The following is a 23,150-nucleotide window of genomic DNA, read 5'->3' as shown; positions in this document are numbered from 1 at the left end:
AGAAACAGTATGCACAATACATACAATATATACAAAAAGGAGGGACAATGCCCACTCTAAAATGTCCGTGGCCCACTGGCCCAAAACACACAGGCCAAGGCCACACTTGACTCCTGCCTCAAAACGGAGAGAACACAGCAGGGGCATCAGGTCGAAAACACACAGGCACCTCAGGGGGATGGGGAATGGGGAGCACCTCAGCCAGAAGATGGTACAATGCCACTGGCCTGGAGGGGGCTCCATGCCCACTGCTTGCTCCTGGGGAGTGCAAGGCCACAGTTTCTCAAGTGGGTGGTTTGCCCGCTGATTGATCCTGGGGAGTGCAAAGCCACAGTCTCTCTATTGGGTGGTTTGCCCACTGCTTGGTCCTGGGGAGTGCAAAGCCACAGTCTCTCTAGTGGGTGGTTTGCCCACTGCTTGGTCCTGGGGAGTGCAAGGCCACAGTCTCTTAAGTGAGTGGTTTGCCCACTGCTTGGTCCTGGGGAGTGCAAAGCCACAGTCTCTCAAGTGGATGGCTACTCCACTGGTTCTGGAGGGGGCCTTCTGCCCCCAGTGTGCTTCATCCTGGCAAGGAGGGGCTGAGTGGATGGCTTCATCCACTGGTTCTGGAGGGGGCCTTGTGCCCAGTGTGCTTCATCCTGTCAAGGAAGGGCTGAGTGGATAGCTTCTTCCCCTGGTTCTGGAGGAGGCCTAATGCTAATGTGCTTCATCCTGGCACGGAGGGGCTGAATGGATGCCTTCTTCAACTGGTTCTGGAGGGGGCCTTGTGCCCAGTGTGCTTCATCCTGGCAAGGAGGGGCTGAGTGGATGGCTTCTTCAACTGGTTCTGGGGGGGCCTAATGCCAATGTGCTTTATCCTGGCAAGGAGGGGCTGAGTGGATGCCTTCTTCCACTGGTTCAGGTGGGGGGCTTGTGTCCAGTGTGCTTCTTCCTGGCAAGGAGGGGCTGAGTGAATGCCTTCTTCCACTGATTCTGGAGGGGGCCTTGTGCCCAGTGTGCTTCATCCTGCCAAGGAGGGAATGAGTGGCTGGCTTCTTCCACTGGTTCTGGAGGGGGCCATGTGCCCATTGTGCTTCATCCTTGCAAGGAGGGGCTGAGTGGATGCCTTCTTCCACTGGTTCTGAAGGGGGCCTTGTGTCCAGTGTGCTTTATCATGGCAAGAAGGGGCTGAGTGGATGCCTTCTTCCACTGGTTCTGGAGGGGGCCTTGTGCCCAGTGTGCTTCATCCTGAATGCGGCAAGGTAACAGTCTCTCACCTGTGTGTCACACCGACAGGTGTTGCAGGGGCCAGGATGCACTGCAGCCCATGTAGTCACTATTACACACCAGTGACGGCTGCTCAGTGGATGCCAGTTGCTCTGCAGGTGGCGGTGCTGGCAGTGGTGGTGGTAGCCTCCAGGCCTTCACATGCAGCCTCGGACGGCTGCCCACTGGGGCTGCTGCTGCTGGCAGTGGTGCTGCTGGCAACAGTGCATGCGGCAGTGCTGGCTGCGGTGCAGGTGGCGGTGATGGCTGCAGTGCAAGTGTTGGTGCTGGCAGTGGTGGTGGTAGGCTCCAGGCCTTCACCTGCAGCCTCGGATTGCTGCCCACTGGGGCTGCTGCTGCTGCTGCTGGCAGTGGTGCTGTTTATGGAAGTGCATGTGGCTGTGCTGGCTGCGGTGCAGGTGGCGGTCCTGGCCGCAGGGCACGTGGTGGTGCTGGCAGTAGTGGTGGTAGCCTCCAGGCCTTCTCCTGCAGCCACGGAGGGCTGAAGTGCCATGGCTGGTGTTGTGTGCTCCTTCCTGCCCCTGGCAGATGGTGGTGCCTCCTTGCTTCTGCCAGCAGGTGTCTTTTTCTTGCTGTCTGGTGGTGCCTCCTTCCCCTTGCTGGCTGGTGACCCCTTCTTGCCCTTGCTAGGTGGCAGACCCTTCTTTGCCTTAGCAGGTGGTACTGGCACACTTGCTGGGCTGACGGGTGCCTCTTTGGAGCCTCTCACACCTGCAGTAGCTGCAGAACGCACAGTGGCCGTGGACTGGGTGGCTGAGGTGCTGGTCTGGGTTCTGGCCACCCGGGCCCGAGGTGAAGGACGGGGGGGCGAGGGGTAGGGAATAGTCATTGTTGGCGAGGAAAAGCTTCTTAGGGACATTGGGGTTGGAAAAGGGTGAAGGTTTGGGAGTGGAGGAAGAGGGAGTGGTTGTAGGAGGTGTCTGTCTCCTGTGTTTGGATGCAGGTGCATGGGCTGGATGCTGTTGTGAGGTGGATGGATGTTAGGTGTCTGTGTGCTTGCATTTGCATACTTTGGGAGGAGGGGGTACAGACACAGTGGGAGAGGACATTGGGGACCTGTGCATAGATCTGGGGGTGGTGACTGCCAGGGAGGGGTGTGTAGTGATATGTTTGCTGGTGATGGAGGCAGTGGATGAGGATGTACTGCATGCAGGTGTGAGTGGAGATGCTACTGGGAGGGAGGTAGACGAGGAGGAGGAGGGGGACACAGTGGAGGCAGTGAATGTTGGTGTGTGTGCATGTGGATGGTGCTTGTGTGAGTGCTTGTGAGATGAAGTGTGGTGCTTGTATTTGCCTGAGCCACTTCTGTTTGTTGATTTGGGTGATTGCTGGTCTGAAGGTGTGCTTGGGATAGGCTGGGGTTGAGGGGGTTGGGAATGGGTAGAGGAAGTTGGAGGGGGAAGGCTGGAGTCAGGGACAATGCCTGCCATCAGTGTGTTGGCCAGAACCTGGAAAGCTCTCTGATGGGCTGCCACGTCAGAGTGAATGCCCTCCAGGAATGCATTTGGTTGTTGCAAATGCCCTACTGCACCCTGGATGGCATTCAGTATGGTTGACTGCCCAACAGAGAGGGCGCTCAGGAGGTCAATAGCCTCCTCACTGAGGGCAGCAGGTCTCACTGGGGCAGGGCCTGAGGTGCCTGGGGCGAAGGAGATGCCCACCCTCCTGGGTGAGCAGGCATGGTAAACTCGCTGTGGGGCTGCTGGGAGGGCGGTGCTGGTACGGGGTTGGCGGCTGTACCTGTAGTTGAGGTGGTCACAGAGGTGTCCGCCACCGCCAGGGAGCTTCCATCAGAGGAGGTATCACTTTCAGAATTGTCCCCTCCTGTCTCCGCCAGGGTGCTCCCCTTGCCCTCTGTCCCACTGGTGCCCTCACCGTCGGTGGATTCGGCCTCCAGGCCCATGTGGGATGCAGCTCCCTCTGTCACCAGTGCCTCTGCTCCTCCACTAGATGATGCTAATGCACACAAGGACAGGGTGACAAAGCAAAAAGGGTGGGGAGAGACAGAGGATACACTTGGGAAATGCCAGCAACAACACTACCGTTGGCGTACACAACTCACATGGAACAGCCCTATGCACTAGGCCATGATCTACGATTTACAAAGCTAGTCACCAGCCCATGGGGTACAATGCCTAAACCATTAGCTGCACACCTGAAACCCACAGGACCCTGCCCAGAAGTACATGCCCACTAACATTATTGGGGTTGGAGTGCATCTGAGCTTGACCCTCATTGAACATACCCTGCCATGTTCACCCTGGCCTAGGGGCACCCACAACCCACATACCCCACCCAGGTAATACCTTAAGGCGTGCAAAGTAATGAATTTGAATCTGTACTCACCCCCTTCAAGCCTTCAAGTGCCCATCCAACTCCAGATAGGCCACCGCCAGGATGCGGAACATCACGGGGGTAAGGGTGCGACAGGCACCCCTTCCTCGTTGGGAGGCCAGCCCCAGCTGGGCCTCCACCGTCGTCCTTTCCCAGCGGCGCAGGTCTTCCCACTGTATGCAGTGGGTGCTCCGCATATGAAAGACCCCCAGGGTCCGCACCTCCTTGGCGATGGCACACCAAATACCCGTTTTCGGATGGGCGCTGACCTGCAGAAAAAATACAGCAGAAAAGGTATTAGTTATACCATCCACGCTGTTATACTCATGGCCCAACATATCCCCCCATCCCCTTACGCACATACATTGACCACTGTATATGCAGCACTCTGCCCAGGGCCCCTCAGACCCCTACCTACACGAGGCTTACACACACAGCAATCCATACATTCATGGCCCACGCATCATGCTCACAGTGTACTCACCTGTTTGTCTGTAGGACCCCATCCACCAGTCTCTCCAACTCCTCCGAAGTGAAGGCAGGGGCCATTTCCCCAGACACTCGAGCCATTGTCGCTTCCAGACACAGGGCACAGCAGCACTTGCAGTGTAGGTCCTCTCCAGCTGAAGGTCAGGTAGCAAGTGAGTGCACAGATAGAAAATGGCGGTCACGTCCGCGGCGGTGCGTACCGTCACCGCAGGCGTACATCGCCATTGGCTCCTGGAACCCATAGGACCCAATGATAACCAATGTGGTGTTGCACGGCGGTCATTGACCGCCGACCGCAACGGCAAACAACGCCAACGGAATTACCTCATTTCCACTTGTCTCTCCTCACAGCAGACATTGGGACATCAACTGACTTTAGGGTTCACATACTGTTTCTGTGCAGGAAAAAAAGCATATTACGGTTGAAATATTTTTGAATTTGACCATCTGCTCACCGTTTTTCACCCTAGGGTTCAACCACTGAAGATGAATAGGAGACAATGGAGGACAGGCACATTATCCTGACCTACAGACTTGATAGGGCCACAATCCAAGAACTGTGTGTCCAATTGGAGCCAGACCTGATCTCCGCTATTTGCCACACATCAGGTATACCCCCTCTAGTGCAGATCCTGTCAGTGCTCCATTTCCTGGCAAGTGGTTCCTTCCAAGCGACAGTGGCAATGGCATCAGGGATGTCACAGACTATGTTCTCCAACGTGCTGACCAGAGTGTTGACTGCCCTGCTGAAACACATGCACAGCTCCATTGTATTCCCCAAGGTGGAGGATTTGGCCACAGTGAAGGCTGACTTCTATGCACTGGGACATATCCCCAACATCATTGGTGCCATTGATGGTACACATATTGCATTTGTCCCCCCCCCCAGAGAAATGAACAAGTGTACAGAAATAGAAAAAGCTGTCATTCTCTGAATGTGCAGATGGTGTCTTTGGCAGACCAGTACATCTCCCATGTCAATGCCAAGAATCCTGGTTTGGTGCATGATGCCTTTATCTTGAGGAATAGCAGCATCCCATATGTGATGGCTCAAATCCAGAGGCACCGGGTGTGGCTAGTAGGTGAGCCCATGATCCCCACCCAGTTGATGTAGGTATATGGGCGTGGGGTTGGGCCAATGGGTGATTGTGTGGCTAACAGGTATCCCTCAATATTTGCAGGTGACTCTGGTTACCCCAACCTCTCATGGCTATTGACCCCAGTGAGGAATGCCAGGACAAGAGCAGAGGAATGTTACAATGAGGCACATGGACGAACAAGGAGAATCATTGAGCGCACCTTGGGCCTCCTGAAGGTCAGATTCCGGTGCCTCCATCTGACTGGTGGATCCCTGTACTACACACCCAAGAAGGTGTGCCAGATCATAGTTGCATGTTGCATGTTGCACAACCCAGCCTTGAGATGCCAGGTACCTTTTCTGCAGGAGGATGAGCCTGGGTATGGTCATGTGGCAGCGGTGGAGCCTGTGAACTGTAACGAAGAGGAGGCAGAGGAAGAAGATGTGGACTACAGAACCACACTTATTCAGCAGTACTTCCAGTGACACGCAGATAAGACACAGTAACTTCACCTTCCATTGCAGTTTTGTGTTGGACATTGAACATGGCAGCCTGAATTTTATGACAAGACCGGAGGCTCCTATTATGCGTTTCTTTTCATACTTTAATAAATAGCAGCAGTCAAGAAACGTACTACAACTCCCAGAAGGCAAAGGAACAACAGCCAATGGGAATAGAAATGTAGTTCAAACAATGTACACCAATCACAAGTATGCAGAGGCATTGTGACATCACTTGACTGCGAACAGCCCTCTTTTCTTGCTGCTCGCAGTCAAGCTAAGTACCATTTTATCTTGTCTCCGTTTGTAAAAAATTATTTCATTACTGTTTATTTATTGAGATATAATTGCATTCGATATTTATTGCGCTCGCGCTTCACATACGCGTTTTTTGCTCGTATTTGCTCTTTGACAGTCGGCATGTTGCCGCATTCCTACTAGTGCTCCTCGCACTTCCCCCAACCGCCTCCGAATTCCTGCTGCGCACGTCAGCGCGCGTTCTCTTCATTCCACCGGGGTTCCTCAGCGTCAGTTATTTTCACACGCTGAGGAAACCCGGCGCCTCTGACACAACACGTCTACTCTCCGGAGCTCCTGTCTATAAATAGACATTTCTTCTCGCCGGAGCCCCTGTCTATAAATAGACATTTTTCCAATGCTCGGGTTGAGTGCTCGTCTCCCTGCATTGAACTTAATCTTATTTATATTTTCTCGGTTAAACTTACCTCCTGCCTTCACAGGAGCCCCAGTCCTCTTCCTCCTCCTGTGTTCCCTTGTCTGGCAGGATTAGCGACGCCCATAGGCGGAGCTTGGTAATTTTACTGGTTTTCTTAACCCTTTAAGTCCCTGCTTTCCTATAGCTTTATCATGGATTCGGATAACTCTCCTTCTTTGGAGGTTGACGATGTGAGACATGAATTGTCTGCCTTCATAAAAACTTCTGTTCAACAGGCAGTTTCTTCCTCTATGCAAAAAACTTCAAAAAATTTAGAACTTTCCTTTTCTGACATGTTATCTAGGTCCATGTCGGCCCAGACTGCGGGGGAATGCAGTCAGCGCCTTTCTCCCATTAAAAATCCCAAAAAATCAAAAAAAATTGGCGCAAAAGAAAAGTGACTCTACCTCACATGTGGCAGAGGACGTGGTTCCTCAAAAGGCTCCCTCCAAGGAGTATAAACATTTGGACATTGGGAAACCAACCTCAAAAGTAAATTTAAAACATAAATCCAAGCAAAAGAACGTTATTGCTCCTCTGATAATTTCGTCTATCCCCGATACGGATGACGACCTTCCAGACCCGGATTCTGACTCCGATGTGTCCTCTTCTGGTGATGATGGTTCATATTCTCCTCCCCCGCCCAAGAAATCTAAACCATCTGTCCTTAAATCTTCCAATATCCTAGACCCTGAAGATTTCCCGATGTTTGACCCTTCCAATATCCTTCACCCCAACTCTACGGAATGGGTTCCCGCTGATCATGTTGCCCAATATGTCTCCGCTAAAATTAACTGCCCTCTGGACAAACAAACTAGGGCAAAACTAAAATCTGAGTGTCCTCGCCCCTCCCTCTCCGGTAATATCTCCCTTACTCCTTCCATTGATCAACCCCTTTTGACTTTTTTTCACAAAATTGGGCAAGGATCCACGCAAAGGAGTGGACAAAGCGTGGGCCTCTTGCCAGGACAAATTGCTTGACATTATGGGTCCCCTAACTCGAATTTTTTATATTGCGGAAGCAGCTAGAATCGATGGCTCTTTCATCGATCCCAAAGAGCTTACCTTATGGGTTCAACGGTCCTTTTGTCTACTAGGAAACGCAAATTCTGCCCTTACACACGAAAGACGTAAGGGGCTACTACTAAAACTTGACCCTAAACTGGTCAATCTGGCAACCATTCAACCTAATGCTTGCACAGACGGGGCTTTATTTGGGGAGTCTTTTATCAAAGACTTAAGCAAGTATGTCTCAACATTCACGTCACTGGATAAAGCCCAGCAATCTCTAAAAAAGATGTTTGCCCAGCGGGATTTTGCACGGGCCGGCAGAGGCAGGAGCCGCTTTGCCGGCCGTGCATACTACTATCAAGGTTCCAGAGGATACCACAACACGCCCTACCAAGAGTACAGACCGCAATTTTACCCCCAACGATCAAGAGGTTTCCGTTCCAGACGCTTGAGGAACTCGAGAGCCTCTCCTCAGCCAAGTAAGTCTTATTCCTTCTTCTATACCTGTAGGAGGACATCTCTGTTTTTTCCTACCAAAGTGGTTGGAAATTACGGCAGATCCTTGGATTCTACACACTGTTCAAGGTTACGCCATAGAACTTTATGCAACACCTATTCAGACCCAGTTACCCCCTCTTCCTCGTTTTTCTGCAGAGATGGCTTCCCTCATTACTTCAGAAGTACAATCCCTATTGCAAAAGCAAGCCATCGCTCTTACCCTCCCCGATCCTACGGGCTTCACAAGTTCAATTTTCCTAGTTCTCAAGAAAAACAAAAAAATGCGTCCTGTAATAAACCTAAAGGGTTTCAATCAGTTTGTAGTTTATCACCATTTCAAGATGGAAACCATCCTCCATCTCAGAGATACTCTTCTTCAACTGGATTGGATGGTGCGATTGGACCTACAGGATGCGTATCTGGTGGTTCCAATCAGCCCCCATTTCAGGAAATTTCTTCAATTCCAATGGTCAGACCAGTACTTTCATTTTACCTCTCTACCCTTCGGTCTCTCTTCCGCCCCATGGTGTTTCACCAAAATCATGAAACCGGTGGTAGCCTTTCTCAGAGCCCAAGGTGTCCGTCTCATTATCTACCTCGACGATATCCTAATAATGAGCCAGTCGCCTTAATCCCTTTTGTCTCACCTATCACTTACATGCTCACTCCTTTCAGACTTGGGTTTCATCATAAACAGAGAAAAATCTATTCTGATCCCTTCTCAAATTATAGAATTCTTAGGTTTCCAAATAAACTCAATCTCTGCCTCACTTTTGCTCCCATCTGCAAAGATCAAGACAATAAAATCAGAAATACTTCAAGTCCTTCGCAGCTCTCAGATATCTCTCAGAACGCTAGCACGAATTGTAGGTCTCCTCTCCTCCTCCATTCAAGCCATTTTCCTTGGTCCTCTCCACTACAGAGCTCTTCAAAGGCTGAAAATTCCTCACTTAAGAAAAGGACTCTTGTACGCAGATATCATTCCATTAGACGACGAATCGCGCACAGAACTTCAATGGTGGACAGACCATTCAGAGGCCTGGAACGGAAGGACTATCTTTGCATCAGCCCCAGATCTAGTATTAGAATCAGATGCAAGCCGTTCCGGCTGGGGGGCCCGGTGTGGACCAATCTCGACTGGAGGCACATGGTCGTCAGAGGAGTCCAAAATGCATATAAACTGTTTAGAGATGCTTGCCGGCTCCTTTGCAATCAGAAGCCTTGCAAAAAAACGAGTTTGTTGCGCCATTCTCCTCAGAATGGACAACATCTCTGCAGTACGGTATATAAATCATCTTGGGGACACAAGGTCCAAACCCCTGGCGGAATTAGCCAAGGGATTTTGGGAATTTTGCCTTTCAAACCACATTTCGGTTCATGCAGAATATCTTCCGGGGTCTCAGAATTTAGTGGCAGATTGGCATTCCCGTCACCTTCGGGACTCAAGCGACTGGAGACTGCACTCTTCAATTTTCCACATCATTCTCAACAAGTGGGGCCCGTTACAAATCGATCTTTTTGCCTCTCGCCTCAATGCCCACCAGTTTTACAGTTGGCGTCCAGATCCATTAGCCTTGGCATCAGATGCTTTTTTACAGGACTGGTCCCTCTCCCTCAATTACGCCTTTCCCCCTTTCATTATGATCAGCAGGGTCCTAGCTCATGTCAGACGTCAACAAGCCTCTTTAATTCTAATAGCCCCTTTTGGCAATCTCAAACCTGGTTCCCAGCTCTTCTAGAGCTTTCAATAGACTTCCCGATTTTGATTCCTTCCTTCCCGGATCTACTTCTGGATCCTCTAGGCCAACCACATTCTCTCATATTGGACAATCTATTAACTCTGTCAGCATGGAAAGTTTCGGGCAATCTCAATCTTTCCCGAGCATTTCGACAGAGGCTTCCCAATACATTTCCCGGTCCTGGGCCCCAGGCACAAAAAAGGCCTATACATCAGCCTGGTCTATTTGGCACAGCTGGTGTCTGGGAAAACACATCGATCCCTTTTCAGCGGATTTGATTTATATCATCAACTTTCTAGCGGCCGAGGCCAGTAAAGGTAAAGCTTTTCGCACAATCAACCTATATCGATCAGCTATTTCGGCAAACCATGTACCGGTCAATGGAAAACCGGTGGGAGAACATCCATTACTTTGCCGATTATTAAAGGGAGTAAAATTTTCCAATCCTCCTTTACCTAGATACAGTCATTTATGGGATGTTAACATTGTTTTAAAATTCATTCTTTCATGGCCTGATAATTCCATACTTTCATTGAAAATTTTATCGGCTAAACTGACTATGTTATTGTGCCTAGTGTCTATAAAAAGTATCTCAGATGTTAAAGCTTCAGATATTTCCAATAGACAATTTACACCTACGGGGGTGTTGTTTAAGGTGTTTCATCGAACCAAGACCAATTTATCTTCTGTTTTTTATCCATATTTCCCTCATCATCCTAAGTTATGTGTTGGACAATGTTTAAAAGCCTCTGAACTAAAGACTGCAGATTTAAGATCCTCTTATCATTCCCAATTATTGATTTCATTCAGAAAACCCCACTCTCCTGTTTCGGCTGCTACCCTAGCCAGGTGGGTTAAATGGTTAATGTCGCTAGTGGGCATAGATACTTCTATGTTCGAAGCCCATTCTTCCAGAGGAGCTATGGCTTCTAAGGCGTTCTGGGCGGGCTCCCGGTTAGAAGATATTCTTAAATCTGCAGATTGGTCTAATGACAATGTTTTTAGAGTATTTTACTGTAAGCCTATTAATAGTGTGTCTCTGGATGTAATTAATATGCTTTAAACTCGCATAATAGGAGCCTCCGGTCTTGTCATAAAATCTAGATTTTCCTAGTCTCACGACGGAAAGTCTTAATTTTATTAAAGACACGGAGGCGAGTATTATCCCTCCTCTTCCAGTAACTTTGTTGTTTATCTTTCCCTCCCTTCTTTTAGCACCGCTGGCCATCACTCAAGCCTCCACTTAAATCTCGGACCTCAGCTTGGTTGTCTACTCTTCAACCTGCTCTTTCCGCGGCAGCTACCTACCGGAACCCGTCTTGGCTACCTTGGATTTTGAACTTTTGTTCCGATGTGTTGTCTTTTATTATGGCAATTCTTATTCTGTTTTCTATTGTTCCATTGTTTAACTTTCATTGATTCTCTCGCAAGAAAAGAGGGCTGTTCGCAGTCAAGTGATGTCACAATGCCTCTGCATACTTGTGATTGGTGTACATTGTTTGAACTACATTTCTATTCCCATTGGCTGTTGTTCCTTTGCCTTCTGGGAATTGTAGTATGTTTCTTGACTGCTGCTATTTATTAAAGTAAGAAAAGAAACGCATAATACTCGCCTCCATGTCTTTAATGAAATTAAGACTTTCCGTCGTGAGACTAGGAAAATCTAGATTTCCTATTTCTATGGCCACTTACTGTACTCTTTAGCATCTCTATTTTCAGATCTCTGTGCCCCACTCTGGCTCCTGGTGTGTTTTCTGCTGGCCACTACAGATCATACCTATGTAAATATTACAGTACATTTGAAATGCAATGTTTACAGTTTGTGCAACTAATACATTTGTGACACAATTGACAGACTCCATATTTGATTTTGTTCCAAGATTGTTTATTTAGGTGCTGATAATTGGAGGGGGCATTGCAATGGGCTGGGTTGATGATGGAGGAAAGTTCAGGGTAGAGTCCAGTCTATTTTTATCACAGGTGCATTGTCCAAGGGGGCATAGGAAGGGTAGCAATGGCAGTTCAAGGTGGACAGGGTGACAGAGTGGGACACAAGGGTGACAAACAGGAGAGTCTTATCTCCTGACGGGGTCTTGGCAATGTTCTCTGGCTTTTCTGGCTGTATCGCAGGGACCGTTTGCCTGGTGGTTCTCCTTCTGCAGGGGTTGGGTGCTGGTGGCCTGTTGTTCCAATGGCGGGGCCTTCTGTCCACTAGCGTCGGTGGAGGGCTGTTCTTCGGTGTGGCTAGTGTCAGGGGCCCGTTGGTGTGCCACTGCCTCCCTCGTGGTGTTGGCCATGTGTGCGAGCACCCCTGAAATGGTGACCAGGGTGGTGTAGATGTCCCTCAGGTCCTTCCTGATCCCCAGATACTGTTCCTCCTGCAGCCGATGGGTCTCCTGCAACTTGGCCAGTATCTGGCCCATGGTCTCCTGTGAATGGTGGTATGCTCCCAGGATGTTGGTGAGTGCCTCGTGGAGAGTCGGTTCACACAGCAGTCCTCCCATTTTCCCTGTTGTCCTGTGCCTCTGTCCCCTGAACCGTGTGCCCACTGCCACTGACCCCAGGTCCCTGATCATCCTGTGTTTGTGGGGTTGCCTGGGGTCCCTGTAGTGGTGGATACACTGCTGATTGACGTGTCCTGGGGACAGAGGGATGGGCCCACTGGGTGGGTGCTGTGGTGGTGTTCCCTGAGCAGGGAGGCTCTGTGGTAGTTTGGGACTGTGGTTGGTTCACCGACTGTCCAGAGGTCCCTGATGTGCCAGGTTGGTCATCATGATCCAGGCGTGCAGAGCTGCTGTCATCACTGTGGGCCTCTTCTGAGGAGGGGACTGGATGTGGCTGGCACCTCGTCTACGGTGATGTTGAGTGGTGGTCCTGTGGGGATATAAATGCAGTGTTATTGTTACTGCTTGTGCCATCTTGTGCATGGATATGTTTCCCTCTATGGTTGTTTATTGCAAGACACCATTGGTGGTGTGAGATGTTATTGGTTTGGCTAAGTGATTGTCACTAGTGTGTATGCTGTGGTGATGGGTGTCCATGCAGGTCTGTGTTGGGGGTCCAGGCATTGTTGTTGCATGCAGGGCTTGGTATTGGATGGGTGGGTTGTGATGGTGGGGTATATGTGAGGTGGTGGAGTGATGGGGTGAGGGTAGGGGTAGGAGTTTGTGATGGCATGCAGGTAGGGGGTGCTAGTAATAAATATTTGACTTACCAGAGTCTAGTCCTCCTGCTACTCCTGCGAGGCCCTCAGGATGTATGATAGCCAAGACTTGCTCCTCGCATGTTAGTTGTGGGGGAGGAGGTGGGGGTTCACCGCCAGTCCTCTGTACACCTATTCGGTATCTTGCTGCTATGGAACGTACCTTCCCCCATAGGTCGTTCCACCTCTTCCTGATGTCATCCCTTGTTCTCAGGTGCTGTCCCACAGCGTTGACCCTGTCCACGACTCTCCGCCATAGCTCCATCTTCCTTGCAATGGACGTCTCCTGCACCTGTGATCCGAATAGCTGTGGCTCTACCTGGATGATTTACTCTACCATGACCCTTAGCTCCTCCTCAGATAATCTGGGGTGTCGTTGTGGTGTCATGGGTGTAGTGTGAGTGGTGTGTGTGAGGGTGTGTGAGGCGATGTGTTGGGGTGTGTACTGTGAGGTGCGTGGATGGTGTATGAGTGATGGTGTTTTGTGGCTCAGATTCAGTGGGTGCTCTTGCCTTGTCTCTCTCTCACTTGGCAATATTTGGTTTTTTGTAAGGGGTTGTGGGTATTGTGGGTGAGTGTTTTATAGTGTTGTGGGTGTGTGGGTGTGGTGTGTGTATGTGTGTCAGCTGTGTGGATTTTGAATTATCCAATGTGGTGTTGTTTTGTTAAGTTGTGTGTATTTTGAGCATTGCAGTGTGTACCGTCAATGGTTTACCACAGTTGAATGACCGCCCCGGTGATTCGTGGGTCATGATGCTGTAGGCATATTTCGATTGGCGTAACGGTGTGGGTTTTGGTACTGCCATTTCATCACTGACCTTTGGGCTGGCGGACTTGTGTGTGTGTCTGTATACTGGTGGTTTTCTATGTGTGGGTCATAATACCCGTAGCGGTATACCGCCGCGGTCGCGGTATTTTGGCAGCAGTCAGCATGGCGGTAAGCAGCACTTACTGCCAATGTTGTAATGAGGGCCTTAGTGCCAAATTTAAGAAAAGTGGTGCTGCATCCAATGCAGCATCACTTTTCTTGCACCCCCTGCATTCCCCAAGCGTCAGCAGGTGTGCACCATTTTTAAGATACGGCGCACCATGGCAGTAGTTAGAATAATAGCGTAAACATTTTTGATGGTATTGTGGCATTTTGCTACACTAGCATCAAAAATGTCAGCGCTAATGTATCAAAGTGCAAGGAGGCCCATTCATTTAAATCGGTGCGTCATTTTAACACCTGCTTTGAGCAGGCATTAAAAATGACAGAAAAAATGTTGCAGTGAAATCTATTACATTTTACTGTGCCATTTGTTCGGGCCTCCTAAGGTCAGAATGGTCCCTTGCACACATTATGGGGGTCATTCTGACCCTGGCGGTAAAAGGCAGTTACCGCCGGTCAGAAGACCGCCATAACATCGCAGCGGCCGCGGTAACCTGCCAGGGTCATTCTGACCCACAACTGCCAAACAGCCAAAAAACCGACCTCCACTGAAGGCCGCCACATCAGCGGTCAGTGATAAACTGGAGATGACCAAACCTCCACCGTCACGCCAACAGAAATACGCCCATGCCATTACGACCCACGAATCCACGCGGCGGTCTTTCAACCGCGGTATCCCATTGGCGGTACACACCGCCGCGGTCAAAATACACACACCTTTACAAAACACAGCTACATTGGATAATTCAAAATACACACACCTGAGACACATACAAACACCACTCCCACACAATCAATACGATATAAAACACACACCCACATCACCCACAAACCCCCACAAATCGAAATTCAGAGACAAGGCGCAATACACAGAGAGAGAGCACAGGGAACGCAAACCACAACACACACAGGAACCCAACATCATCCCCCACACTACATCTACGCACAAAACACCACACACCACTACACTCATCACCACAAACACCACCCCACACCTCATCCACACCACCCCATGGCACCCCAAAGACACCCCAGGTTCTCGGACCAAGAACTCAGGGTCATGGTGGAGGAAATAATTAGGGTAGAGCCCCAGCTCTTCGGCACACAGGTGCAGCACACCACAATAGCCAGGAAGGCGGAGCTATGGCAAAGGATCGTCGACAGGGTCAACGCTGTGGGACAGCATCCCAGAAATCGGGAAGACATCCGAAAGCACTGGAACGACCTACGGGGGAAGGTGCGGGCGATGGTGTCAAGACACAACATCGCTGTGCGGAAGACTGGCGGCGGACCCCCACCCACTCCACCCGAATTCACAGCATGGGAGCAAGAGGTCTTGAACATCCTGCATCCTGAGGGCCTCGCTGGGCGGAGGAATGGACTCTGGTAAGTCTAATCTCAACTACTTCACCCCCCCCAACCACCAGCATGCCAACCCACACCCCCACCCTCACCCCCAACCCCCCAGCACATATCCTCTCTGCTAATGTCTCACCAGCACAACCCACCCAAACCAACACCAACCCCTGAATGCTAACACAAACCATGGACACCCATCACCTAAGCATGACCACTGCACATACCCATCCCCCCCCCCCAAACCACCCTCACAACTCCTCCCACAAGGGAATGCCAGCACTGGGGGACAAGGGCACCCACAAATCGCACGCCATGGCACACACAGAAGCAATAACCATACTCTTTTACCCCTGCAGGGCCCGAACGCCAACACACCGGCCCGGAGGGTCCAGAAATGTCCATCCCACCCCCAGAATAGGCCCCCAGTGATGACAGCAGCTCTGTCGACCTAGAACCTGATGACCAGCCCGGACCATCGGGGATCTCTAGACAGTCGGTTCCCCTCAGGCAGCCACAGGCCACAGCAGACCTACCCCCCTCTGGAAACCCCAGCACAGCACCCACCCAGCGGGCCCATGCCTCTGTCTCCAGGACAGGTCAAGCAGCGGTGTGTCTACCACTACAGGGCACCCAGGGCAACCCACCACCCCAACAACAACAGGGACCTGGGGGCAGTGGTAGGTGGGCACACCGTCCAGGGGACAGAGGCCCAGGAACAAAGGGGAACTGGGAGGGCTGCTGTGCGACAGAGGGAGGACAGGCCTAGGGAACCCACTGTCCAAGAGGCCCTCACCACCATCATGGGAGCGTACCACCACTCCCAAGAGGCGATGGCGACGGTCCTGGCCAGGTTCCAGGAGATCCAGGCCATGCATGAGGGCCAGTACATGGGGTTCCGGGAAGAACTGCGCAGCATCAGTTCCGCAATGGGTACAATCGTGGTGGCACTCAACCAGATTGTCACCACATTGCGGGACCATGTGGCCCCCCAAAGGGCCCCTGCCACTAGCATGGAGGAAGAACAGCCCACCACCTTCGCCGGCGCTAGTGGTCAGGAGGCCCCGACACAACAGCAACGGGCCACCCGGACCCTACCCCCTGCAGAACATGAACCACCCCGCAAGAAAGGCCTGAGATCCGGGAAGAAGACAGAGTAGGATGTCAAGACCCCCGCCATGCATGGATCCCCCGGATGTCATCCCACTGTCCCACTTGTTCACCCTGTCCAACCTTGAACTGCCCCTGCTCCACCTTCCACAGGCATATGGACAATGCACCTGTGCGAACGTGAGTCTGGACTCTGCCATGGACATGCCTCCACCATCACCCATCACCCTTTTTGAACTATACACCAATTTTTGCACTTCAATAAACACAATTATTGCACAAAAACCATCTGGAGTCTGCTATTTATTTTTTTTAAACCAAATGTATTCGATATAACCAACCAAAAATGTCCAAATACATTGTGATGACAACATACCAGTGTCACACAGCGGTAGTCCATGGGGAAATAAACCAGAGGGCACTCCGTGGGGACCAGATCACTGAAATAGGAAGGCAAATTCACAACTAAGTTACCATACATTGGGGTGAAAGGTCAGACAGTAGAGAGCCAGTACTGTTACAGATATAATAAAATGCAGGAGTAGATTCTTACCTGTGTCTTACTGGAAATACTGCAGTATCACTCTGTCCCTGTTGTCTGTGTCGTCCTCTTCGTCTTCCTCCTCTTCACTCTCCGCAGGCTCCACAGCGGCCACAACACCACCATTTGGACCATCCTCCTGCAGGAAAGGCACCTGGCGTCGCAAAGCCAGGTTGTGAAGCATGCAGCCGGCCACGATGATATGACACACCTTCTTTGGTGAGTACATTAGGGATCCACCTGTCATATGCAGGCACCTAAACCTGGCCTTCAGGAGGCCGAAGGTCCGCTCGATCACCCTCCTAGTACGCCCATGGGCCTCATTGTACCGTTCCTCTGACCTTGTCCTGGGATTCCTCACTGGGGTCAATAGCCAAGGCAGGTTGGGGTAACCAGAGTCACCAATTAGCCACACACGCTGTCTCTGTAGCTGTTCCATCACATAAGGGATGCTGCTATTTCGCATGACGTACGCGTCATGCACTGACCCTGGGAACTTGGCATTTACATGGGAGATGTACTGGTCAGCCAAACAGACCACCTGGACATTCATGGAATGATAACTTTTTCCTTTCCCGGACACCTGTTCATTGTCTTTTGGGGGGACCAAAGCCACATGGGTACCATCAATGGCACCAATGATATTGGGAATGTGTCCAAGGGCATAGAAATCACCCTTCACTGTAGGCAAGTCACCCACCTCAGGGAAAATGATGTAGCTCCGCATGTATTTCATCAGGGCAGACAACACTCTGGACAATACCCTTGAAAACATAGGCTGAGACATCCCAGATGAAATGGCCACTGTAGTTTGAAATGATCCACTAGCCAAAAAATGGAGTACTGACAGCACCTGCACTAGAGGCGGAATCCCTGTGGGTTGGCGGATGGGTGACATCAGGTCTGGCTTCAGCTGGGCACACAGTTCCTGTATAGTGGCACTGTTGAGTCTGTAGGTGAGTATGACATGTCGTTCTTCCATTGTCGACAGGTCCACCAGCGGTCTGTACACGGGAACATTCCTCCGTCTCCTCGCAAGTCCCAGCGGACGGTGCCTAGGAAGGACAACATGGAGCACAGAGTCAATCAACCCACAGGTAAGTTCCCACAGCCTGCACAGTACACGAATCTCTCTGGATTGAATAGCTTGTATGAGTGTCGATGCAAGGCCTAGCCATGTGTGACGCAGTAGGAATTAAGCCATGTGGGCCCTTGAAATGGCGGCTGCCTGACCTGTGAAGTGTGACAATGTGAAGTGAGGTCATTGCGCTGGCGTGGCACGCCGTGGCGGTAGGCGGTCGAAGACCACGGCGCAAAGCAGCATTGGTTAACATTGTACCCTATGGGTTTCAGGAGCCAATGACGATGTGCGCCGGCGGTCGCGGTACGCACCGCCGCGGGCATGACCGCCATTTTCTCTCTGCTTAATCATACGAGACCTGAGCATCCACAGGAGAGGACCTATACTGCAAGTGCTGCTGTGACCTCGGTCTGGAAGTGACAATGGCTGCTGCGACTGGGGAAAGGGCCCCCGCCTTCAGTTCCGAAGAGTTGGAGAAGCTCGTGGACGGGGTCCTCCCCCAGTATGCGCTACTCTACGGTCCTCCAGACCAACAGGTGAGTACACGGGGGCCAATGCATAGTGGGCAATGCCTGTGATGAGTGGGGTGGATGTACGATGGAGGGGAGGGGAGCGAATTACGAATGCATGGCACGACAGATGAGAGCATGTGCCACATGGCAAGTTTGGGGAGGGGGGGCCACTCACATCGAGCATGCAGAAAAGTGATGATGTTTCTTTTCCCCCCCTGTACATGTCACATAGGTCAGCGCCCATCAGAAGATCGATATTTGGCATGCCATCGCCAAGGACGTCCGGGCCCTGGGGGTCCACAACAGACGGGGCACCCACTGCCGCAAGAGGTGGGAGGACATCCGCCGCGGGAGCAGGAAGACCGCCGAGGCTCTGCTGGGGATGGCCTCCCAACCTAGGAGGGGTGCCAGTCGTACCTTGACCCCCCTGATGTCCCGGATCCTGGCGGTGGCCTACCCCGATTTAGATGGGCACTTGAGGACATCACAGCAGACACAAGGGGGTGAGTACCAGCACATTCAGCTATATTTGCGCGCAGTGGAGGTGCCTGGGTGGGGGAGGAGGGCTGTGGGTATCCCTAGGCCAGGGCGATTTCTGTAGGCTAGGCCCCTCCATGAGGTATGATCCTGTGCCCCCGCTCCCCACCTCTGTAGGGTGCCTAGTAACGCTATTCATGGACCTGTGTATTCTGTGTGGGCAGTTGTCGCCCATAGGCTTGTAGGGCATGTCCCAGGGAATGAGTAGTGTACCCCAAGTACGCAGCGTAGTGCAGGGGGCTTCTGTGTCTGTCCTCTCTGCCAACGGTGTCCCCAATGCATGCACTCAACTTGTCTTTATTTCTCCACCCCCCCCCCATTTTCTTTGTTTTTCTGTGAATGTGTGCATTAGCATCATCAGGCGGAGAAGTGGCATCGGCGCAAGAGGGAGCTGCATCTCACATGGCCCCGGAGGGCCATGCAACGGACTCCGACATGACCAGTGAGACGGAGGGCGAGGGGGGCTCCACCACGGGGACCCGTGCAGACGTCAGTGACACCGACACGTCCTCGGATCGGAGCTCCCTTACGGTGGCGGCAACATCTGTGCCCACCGATACTACAGGTACAGCCGCCACCCAGAGCACCAGCTCCGCCCTCCCAGCAGCCCCTCGGCCTTCGGCCCGTGCCCGCACGGCCAGGAAGGCGGCCATCTCCTTCGCCCCAGGCACCTCAGGCCCTGCCCCAGTCACCCCTGCTGCCCTCAGTGAGGAGGTCATTGACCTCCTGAGGACCATCATTGTTGGGCAGTCTACCCTTTTGAATGCCATCCAGGGTGTGGGGAGGGAGGTACATCAAAGCAATGCATACCTGGAGGGCCTTCATTCGGGTCAGGCTGCCCAGCAGCGATCGTTCAACGCTCTGGCCTCAGCACTGACGGCAGCGATTGTCCCTGTCTCCAGCCTCCCTCTTCTAACTCCCTCCACCCAGTCTCACTCCCCTGTTCCTCTGCCTATCCCATCCACACCTACAGACCAGCCTGCACACACCTCAACACCCAAGGGAAGCTCATCCAGACATAAGCACCACAGAACACACAAGCATTCACACAAGCAACATACAGATGCAGACATGCCAACAGCCACTACCTCCTCTGTGTCCCCCACCTCCTCGTCTCCCTCCTCCCTCCCTGTGACGTCTACACTCACACCTGCATGCACACCACCATCAGCCAGTACACCCATCACCAGCACACCCTCCACACCAGTACGCACACGTGCAGTCACCACCCCCACTGCCATGTACACGTCCCCTGTGTCCTCTCCCAGTGTGTCTGTCACCCCCGCTTCCAAACCACACAAACGCAGGCAGGCACCCAACCTACAGCCATCCACCTCACGTCAGCCTCCAGCCCAAGCACCTGCACCCAAAGACACCAGACTTGACTCTCCTACAACCACATCCTCTTCCTCCACTCCCATACCCACTCCAGCTACCCTTCCCATGGCTCCTAAAAAACGAATCCTCTATAAACTGGACCTCTTTTCCTCACCTGACCCACCCCTTCCATCTCGTAAGAGTTCCAAAAACACCTCAGCCACCACCAGCCCAGCAACTCCCAAGAACGTTGTGCCTGGTTTTTGGAGTCCGCCCTTTCCTTGTGCAGGGACATCGGCCAGCAGCAAAGGCACAGCCAGCCCCCCCCCTGGGAAGAGGAGCAAAAAACTGAAGGGCAGGCGCGACAGGCCTGATACGCCTGCCCCCAAGGAGGGTAGCCTTGCACCGTCACCTGCCACATTGGGTAAGGGAGCCAAGGGCCACGGAGAGTCTGCCAAGGAGGGCAAGGGCAGCAAAGCGCAAAAGGCAGGGAGCAGCCGACCTGGCCATGAGGGCCCCACCAGCCCCATTCCGGGGGTATCGGAGGAGACCCAGGGCCCCAGGACTCCATCACAGGAGGGCCCCGCAACGGAAAGGTCCGATGCTGACTGAGCAGGAAGTATTGGCCCGGTGTGGTTCACTCGAAACACAAGACAGGCACTGCTGAACAGGGCCCCGCCGTGAGGAGCACCGCTGAACAGGGCCCCGCCGTGAGAAGCACCGCTGAACAGGGCCCCGCCAAGACAGGCACCGCTGAACAGGGCCCTCCTGTCAAGCACCGCTCCGCTGGGCCCTTCCTGTCGAGCACCGCTCCGCTGGGCCCTTCATCTCAAGCACCGCTCCGCTGGGCCCTTCATCTCAAGCACTGCTCCGCTGGGCCCTTCATCTCAAGCACCGCTCCGCTGGGCCCTTCATCTCAAGCACCGCTCCGCTGGGCCCTCCTGTCAAGCTCCGCTCCGCTGGGCCCTCCTGTCAAGCACCGCTCCGCTGGGCCCTTCCTGACGAGCACCGCTCCGCTGGGCCCTTCATCTCAAGCACCGCTCCGCTGGGCCCTTCATCTCAAGCACCGCTCCGCTGGGTACTTCATCTCAAGCACCGCTCCGCTGGGCCCTCCTGTCAAGCACCGCTCCGCTGGGTCCTTCCTGTCAAGCACCGCTCCGCTGGGCCCTTCATCTCAAGCACCGCTCCGCTGGGCCCTTCATCTCAAGCACCGCTCCGCTGGGCCCTCCTGTCAAGCACCACTCCGCTGGGCCCTCCTGTCAAGCACCGCTGGCCCATTGGCAGGCCCGGTTCTGTGTCGGGCAGGGCTTCACGAGGCACTCTGCCCACCATGCCTCCTCCATGACCAGTGGACTCTGTAATCCACCTGATGGACTGTGGCTTTGCACCCCCCAGGATGGCACAGTGGGCAACCCACCCACTGTAGAGACTTGAGAGACTGTGGCTTTGCACTCCCCAGGATGGCACAGTGGGCAACCCACCCACTGTAGAGACTTGAGAGACTGTGGCTTTGCACTCCCCTGGATGGCACAGTGGGCATGGAGGCCCTTCGTGGATCTGGCGTCGTGGACTCATGTGGCTGAGGTGCCCCCCCTTCCCTTCCCCCTGAGGTGCCAGTATTTGATTTTTGTGATGCCCCAGCAGTGTTCTCTCCAATGGACTCGATCTCGTGTGTGGGCTTTGCCCATGTGTTGCTGCACATTGGCCCACGGACATTTGGACTTTGCAAAACTGTGCCGGACTTTTGCTACTTGTATATATATATAGTTCTAGATGTGTAATAATTATTTATATATTGCTAAGTTCGCTATACTTAATTCTTGCTATAATATAGTTATATTTTTACAATCATTGCCTTTTGTCTTTGCTTTTTTGTTTTGGGGGTTTGGGGGTGTCACTCTGACTTTTTAATCTGCATTGTTGTGTAGGTATTTCAGTGGGGGTGAGGGTGGGGGTGGGTGTGTGGCGTATGTGTGTGCCCGTAACCTTTCCTCCTCCCCCCTCCCCTGTGTCGTAGGTGCAGTACTCACCGTTGTCGTCTGCGGCGACGTTCGTGATCCTGGAAGAAGAGCAGGAAGGCAATGGCTGGGAGGATGTGGAGTTCCGGTTCCATGCTGTCCCGATTCCGCGTGGAGTGTGTCGAGGTGAGCGTTTTCCATTTGAAATGTCTGTTTCCGCCGTGTTTTTATCGGCGGGGCTCCCGCCCCGGAAAAGGTGGCGGATTGGTGAGTCGTGATAGGGTGGGCGGTACATTGTCTGCCGCCTGGCTGTTGGCGGGGACCGCCGCGCTGTTTGTTTGTGCCGCCGTGGCGGTCGGAGTGTTAAAGCGGCGGCCTGTGTTGGCGGTTCCCGCCAGGGTCAGAATTCCATTTTTTGGACCGCCAGACTGTTGGCGGGTTGGCCGCCGCTTTAACACTGACCGCCAGGGTCAGAATGACCCCCTATGTCTGGCACAGGCATAATGTGGCGCAAGGGGTTAAAAAGTGGTGCAATGCATACATTGCGCCACTTTGTAATTATAGCACAGGGAAAAGGCCACCTTAGCGTAAAACAAGTGACACTAAGGTGGCACTAAAGTGGCTCAAAGGGATCCTAAGTCTGCCCCTTAGTGTAGTTTATTATTTTTTGGAGTCTATTTGGCTTTCAAGTAGAGTTTTGTAATTAACATTGTTTACATATCTGTTACATATGTAGGGGCATGTTTATGTTTGCATGTGGAATTGTTAATAGCCTGTAGTATGGAGTTTCCTTGTAAACGTAGTGTTTTGTGGGAGGGTACGTGCAATGTTTTGATTATATTATGTTTTGGTGGTGGTCTTATTTCCAGTGAGGCATTCACTTGCTTATATTGTTATGTTTATTTTTCACCAGGTCCTGCGGATGTTTTCGGAAAGAGCACATGTGATCTTCTTTAATAATCGTTTATAAAGTT

Source organism: Pleurodeles waltl, chromosome 5 (genome assembly GCF_031143425.1).
Source record: "Pleurodeles waltl isolate 20211129_DDA chromosome 5, aPleWal1.hap1.20221129, whole genome shotgun sequence".
Taxonomy (NCBI): Eukaryota; Metazoa; Chordata; class Amphibia; order Caudata; family Salamandridae; genus Pleurodeles; species Pleurodeles waltl.
The sequence above is the reverse complement of the archived record's forward strand: the minus strand, read 5'-3'. Positions refer to the sequence as shown.